Source organism: Pinus tabuliformis, chromosome 2_2 (assembly GCF_031772625.1).
Source record: "Pinus tabuliformis cultivar Carrire ecotype Pingquan chromosome 2_2, CPIR1, whole genome shotgun sequence".
Classification (NCBI taxonomy): domain Eukaryota; kingdom Viridiplantae; phylum Streptophyta; class Pinopsida; order Pinales; family Pinaceae; genus Pinus; species Pinus tabuliformis.
Window position 1 is genome coordinate 1,156,209,312 of NC_142300.1, and position 7,073 is coordinate 1,156,216,384.

The window sequence follows — 7,073 nt, forward strand, 5'->3', positions numbered from 1 at the left end:
AAGAGGGGATATCATGATAATTGTCCACTGCCACCATTCTAAAGAGGTAGGCTCTAAAATTCCATCCCCATTTAAAAGCAAATGAACTAGAAATACTCTAAAATCTAGTGAATTTAGCAACTGTGAGGGGTGAATTACATACACAGTCAACTCTGTTTTCCTCCTGAATTAAAAAAAATTGTGTCAACCCTCTCATTTTCTCCTCAAGCCTCACAAGCAAGATGACAGGAGGGTTTAATAGGAGAGAGCCCACAAACACTGTGAGGATACAACAACACCCCCAGGTGCTTGAAATATTTACAAGACACAACTAGATGGGGTTTTTCGAAAAATTCACAGGGTATGATGATGAGGTGGCTCAAGAATTTGCTCACTCCCTCACTCCACAGAGTAGAATCCATGCCACAATTTTAGTTACAAGCCTCACTATAGATCTCACCCCAGAGCTCATCAGTAGGGTCACCACACTTTTCCTAGGAATTCCATGGAGAAAAGAAGACAAAGGAGATAGTCAGGTGGAAAAAAGGAAATTCTTTTGGAATGTGAAGAACCCATAGAGGATAAAAATGGAGTAAGAAGGGACAGTTTGCCATACCCATGGAGTGAGGTAGGCTACCAACTCATCAAATATATCTCATGTGAGGGTAGATATAGTGTTGTTTATGGCTACCATTTCAATATCCTTGAAGAATTAAGATTTGGGGTAGAAACACCATTTCACCAAAGACTCGACATACCTTATTTCTTGATGCAATCACTCATAGACTCCAGCAACAAAGTAAAGGAAGGGAATTCCCAACAATTGGCTCACCATGGGTTGATTAGGATCCTCATTGAGGATGCCCTCCAATTCCTTAGAATCCCTATAACATGGTTAGTCTTAAGAGATTTTCCACCAGAGGATGACATCAAAACCCTCTCTTATGATGTTAGTCCTTTTGTTAGTGAGGAGGAGGCAAAACAGGAAGAAGAAGATACAGAGCTAGATAAGGATGAGATGGATGAAGAAGAAGCTGACACAAAGGAACATGATGAAGCAGAAGAAGAAGAGGGAGAAGAGAAGGAGGATGATGATGAAACAAAGGAGGAAACTAAGGAAGGAACTAATGGAGATGAGGAAGAACCACAAGAGGAAGAAGACAGGAAAAACATAGAGGAAGAAGGCATTGAAACAGAAGGGAAAGAAAACAAGGAGGAGTCACCTAGGGTGTCTCCAGAGGCCACTGAGAGGGAGGCAGTAGCTTCCCTCACTGCTCTCAGCACCCCAGTCAAGCAAAAAGGAAAAAGAAGGAGGCAAACCCCCCTATATTTCAAAACAAGAAAGAGCACAAGAATCAAACAAGGGAAGCCACAAATATCAACAAAAATTCCTATTGAGATTGAAGATTCCCCTACTCAAAGAGACAAAATTCCTTCCCCTAAGTCACCAATCACATATGTAAGGAGGCCTAATACTAAATCAACTTCCTCAAAGGGTAAGGAAATCCTACAGGATCCACAGCAAAACCTACAAGAAGCAAAAACAGTCCTACAGGATACTCTGTTGAAACTATAGGAAGCACAAAAATTGGAAAGCAAGGTAGGGGAGTAGCAAGAAACAAAAGAAGAAGACCCAAAGACAATGGAACCAAGCCACCAACCTAACCTGGATTACCGGTTTATTGAAGGAGGTAGGGTAATACCTCAAAAATTTGCCATCCCATTGTTTTTCGAACTTGAGAAGGAAAGGGCCAAAACCCACCGATGGATGCAAATTCCCAAGTCAAAAGTGGTGGAAGACATTGGGCACATGGAAGAGAAGCTCAAAGAAATTAGCAAAGAGCTAAGTGGCTTAAGGGACAAAGAAGAAATAATGAGAGATCAACTTGAGAGGGAAAATGCATGGCTGAGGGGAGAGCTGCAGGAAAGGGAGAACCAACTAGCATGTATGGCTAGCCTCTCCTTAGAGGCCATCCAATGTAGGATGCCAACTAAACCTTATTCTCTTTACCTCAAAGAACAATGGCTGCAGTTTCAGATTAAAAAACTAGCACAAAGGGGCACCATGCCATTTCAAGACTATAGGCAGTTTATTGATCTTTGTGATCAAAGTACACTAGAGGATAGGGCCAAAATGGCTGAGTTTTATTTTTACAAGATGGACCTCACAGACACGAATGTTTGGGATCCTAATGCCATGCTAGGAGATCTACAGTTAATGGCTTTGGCATCATGGATGAACCATGAGGAGTCAAGGGCTACAGAGATGAAAAGAATATTGGCCAGAGAGAAAAATGAACCTCTTTTCATCAGAGTTGAAAAATCAAATCCTATGGCCCTAATCAACACCCATAATTTGATTACAAATGACCCTTAGATGGCACCTAGATATCTTGCTACCCAAGAGCAAGAAATTTCACATTTTTAGGATATGTTTAGGCTGCTAGGAGATGATAGTATACATGCCTACCTAAGAAGATGGAACACACTGCCACATAGCTTGAAGATCAGAGAATATCACTCCCCTCAAAGGTTGAGAGAGGCACTCAACAGGACACCTATGTATAAGCAATCAATGCAAAGGTTGAAGGTCAGTTGGATAGGCCTAAAACTCAGTCCACCACTACTTCTAGAGATGCTAGAAGGGAGACAAGAAGAAGAAGAAAAGAGGTAATGGGAAGAGGTAGAAAAGAAAGTAGGCTTCTATGAACAAGAAGAAGAGACCACAATAGAGGCATGGGATGTCAGAGAGGCTACCAGAGCCATGAAGAACATGGAAATTGACTAAGTTGCTCAAAGGATGAGCAACACTTTCAGTAGGGGGTGATGATGAGCCTCATCATTGGATAATTATATGGGCCTTAATTCACCTCCTAGTTTAGTCAAACCAACTATTGTCACAACTTATTGCATACTTTTGATTATATTTTGTTTATGAGATGAGTTAGAGTTGGATATTTTGCTTTGTTGTCTAATGTGAATTTAATGCAGGATTAAAGGATAAAAGCAAGGAATTTTGGCACAGACCTTAGTCAAAACTCGAATGGGACAAGGGAGAGGAATTATAGGAGGTAAATCCTTTTCATTTACTACCCCTCCATTCGAATATTCCTCCATCATCTTGGAGTGCAGACAACCAAATCATGAGGCCTAGAAGGCAGTTGAGCAAGTGAAAGACAAAACGCCAATTTATCTCAAGTTTGTGAGCCGATCCTCCCTAATTTAAGGAAGTCTCCGGACACTTAAGATGTATAAGTAGAGAGGCCTATGACCTCAGTAGGATTCGAATTTTTAATTGTAAAACTCTATTCTATTTTCGAGCTGTAAGACTTGTGACAATTTTTGATGTAATGCATTGTTTTGATAATAAGAATGAGTTTTGTTTTGAGCCAACACTAAGTTAACTCAGAGGGCTAAAGATCTTGGGTTAGGGTCCAACCCTAGCAGCCAAGGCTCCTCTTTATTGTACATGTATGCTAGCATAGATTCATAGTTTCATTGTTCATTTTCTTAGTAGCTGAATTTCCATTACAATAGTGTAGATTAGATTGGTTGTATGTTAGTTTGCTTCCATCTATGCCTTCTTTCAGTTAGCAAGTTAGCAAGGAGAAAAAGGATCACCATAAGGTTTTCAGCAGGTGCCTCGGCCTCACTTCCTCCCTCTGAGACCATGACTTGAGGAATAGACCCTTCAACAGCCCCCAAAACACAGATTTCTAGTTCTTGCATGAACTTTGGAGTTTGTTATCTTGATTCAACATTTGGTTCATTTCATTTTCTTCTTTTCCCATTACTCCATTTCTACAATAAGATCTCACTCATTCTTTCATTCCCTTCAACACTCTCTTAATGCATAATATAGGCAATTGATTCATGATTTTCTAGTTTATGAAAATAGCTTGTTAGTTCTTGGAAAACACACATGTTTGAAGCACATCAGGTACTTTAGGAGGAGACCCAGACTTCATCACCAGTGGCCATCTTCCACTTCATCCACCCTAACCATCTCTTGCTCCACCATTGCTCTCACTAGTTTTCTTGTCATTTTTTTTATTGAAATTCCCCTAGATACATTGAATGAATCTAGCCATCTCTGATCTTGGATATTGAATCCTAAGTTTCACTAGACCTTCTAACACCCCATCCCACTCATCACACACTTTTTCCAATCTTCCCAACACCTCACAATTAGCTCTCGGTCATATCCTTTAGGTTTCCTGCAATTCCTACAAGATCATCCTGTAGGTTTCTAGTACATCCTGTAGGTTTTCCTGAAACGACCTGTTTTGTGGCCGAATTGATGGGGAACTTTTAGGAAGCCATAAAAAGCCTCCTAGGACCCTTCCACACCATCCAACCAATCCATAATACTTTTAGCCATCCTCAACCACCTTCCATCCACCTGTCACATCCACAAGAATAGTTCATTTGCATACTTGATTTTGCCAAAAAACACCAAAAAAGTGAAAACAGATTTAGTTTAGTTTTCTTACTTACACATTACTATGGTTTCATTATGTTTACTTCTATAGCTTATATAGCAGCATTAGGTTAGTGTTGATTTAGCAATTCTGCTTAGCATAGTTGTTTAAATGGTTAATTAGGATATGGTGTGATTTAGCATTACATGTTGTTTTCTTCATTATTGCAGTAGAGCAGCTCTCTTAGAATAGATTTTCTCTTCTTCCATCAAGGAATAAAGCTTCTTCTGACTCTATAGAAGTCTAGCTTGGAACCCCTGGGGTCTCTCGCTGGATGAATAGTGACAACATGCAGGACCTTCACTTTTAATTGTGCATATAGCACTGTCACCTCCAAGTTTGTACGAACCCCGGTTTGATAAGTAAAGCTGGTAGCCCAGGAGTTGCAACATCCTTGCTACAATACTGGCACTCATCACTGATGTTGATTGTCTCCTTAATTGCATAGAAAACAACCCTTGTTATTATATATTGTTGTTGTAAATTGATCCTTTGATCTAGGGTTTGATCAAGATGATTCTTTAATATCCTTTAGCTTGCTTTGAGGCTCTGCTAGAAATTTGATCCTTGAATGTCTCTTTTATGCCCTTCCTTTGACTTTTGAACCTTCGCTCTAATACCATGTTGAAGAATCTAGGGAAAACATAATTAAATATATTCTTCTTAACATGATAATAATTTGTGAAGTGTTTTTACAATTTATCTTATCTTGATCTTCTTTTCATCATTAATGTGTGTGTTTAATTCATAAAATTGACACCAAAAACAAAGAGACAAGAACAAAAGATATTTGGCTTTCTACCAGGGCCAAAACCTCTCCCTCTTGGAGAGGAAAACCTGCACAAAATTCTTTTTATAGAGATTCCAATTGATGAAGACCAAGACCATGACCCTTTACCTATTCTTCCACTCCAAGACCTAGACACCAATCCTCTTCTTCGTCACTGCTGAGATCATCATTGTCATTATTATTTCATGACTACTCCTTCAGCTGGATCATTGTTACACCATGACTGCTTCATAGAGATCTCCATCACTGCAACAACCCTCAGCAAGATTTTGACCTTTTCTTTAATATGATCATGACTAGTATGTATGAAATTATGCTGAGGACATGATTATTTCTAGGATGTGTACTACACCGAGGTCCTCTATAAACCACCATCAAGATCATGATTGTCCTAGAATGTATGTCGAAACATATTTATCACAAGGATCCTCTTCATCAAGATTGTGAGACAATTATGTTTATGTCGAAACAAAATATCATTGAGATCCTTCTTATTACTTGAGAATAGGACTGTATCTACAATTTCATCGAGACTAGGTTCTCCTTGCACAGAGGTCTATTGTAGCTATGCTAAGACTGTATCACTATGACCCTTCTTCTCACAATGATGCCTAAACTATGATTATATTTGAAATAGTGTCCATCAAGTATGTGACTTTGAATGGAATGAATGCCGATATTGTGATAGTCAAAATCATTACAACTCCTTCATTATGTTGAGACTACAGAGATATATATACGAGGGATCCATTGTTATTATCACATCTCATTGTGTCGTCCGCAGTCTTTGCTATACCATCCGAGATTACAATGATCTTGTTCATCCGAAATCTGAACCTTAAGGTCATGCGAAGGATCTCAGAGATATGCGAAGATTTTGTCCTCATTCAAGGCTGCAGACTTGTCAAGATTCCTCATTCCTAGACCTAATGCCCATTCGAAAATTCAAAGAAAAATGTGAATTCTCTTCTGCCTTTTTGCGCTAACCCTAACGGGGTATTTATAGTGGTTATGTCGATATATGCAAGTTGAGTTGAAGAGTGAAATGTTGTGTCTCCTCATTCTGATTTGACATGACATGTAAGTATATATATTGAGGCTGACATGATGATTTCTTCAATGTTTTTCTTGCTTCCTTTTATAAGAGGATTGATCTTGTCTTTGGAGGGCTTCTACACACTTTTGTAGACTGGAGTACATTACACATAGCGTCATGAAAAGCTTCCTTATATATGACATGACTCTTTGACATATTAATAAATCCTAAGGACATCAAGAAGAAGTATTTGACCTAATGACACTTCTTTCTCATGAAACCCATGCAGCAAGGAATACAAAATAAATTTATTCTCTTTTATTACATCATTTACAAAGATCATGTCATTTTGAAGACCACACCTAGTTACACTTTCTTCAACAAGAACTAGTCTACAACTGATGTTACACTGCCTTGAAATCTCCATCGCAACTGAGTAACTCGAATTCTATGCATGCAAGCTATTTTGGGTTGATTGATTAGTTAACTAGATGATCATTGAGTTTGACTGAAGTCCCACTGCATAACTTAACCCTCCACTAGTTCTTCCAATAGTTGGAACTAGTTTAATTGAAAATAACCTGTTTTCCTCTGAGATGACTCTAGGTCAGTTAGTCATGCCAGAGCATCTAAAATATTTTGTTGGTTTTAAATTTTATGGATGACCAATGATATGAATTATTGAAAACAGGTGCTTAAGCCTTAACAGTTACTAAGCTAGATAAAAGGGTTTCTATTTGTGTATCTATAGTTGAATTGATTTAAAGTGAATGAATAGTAGAATATT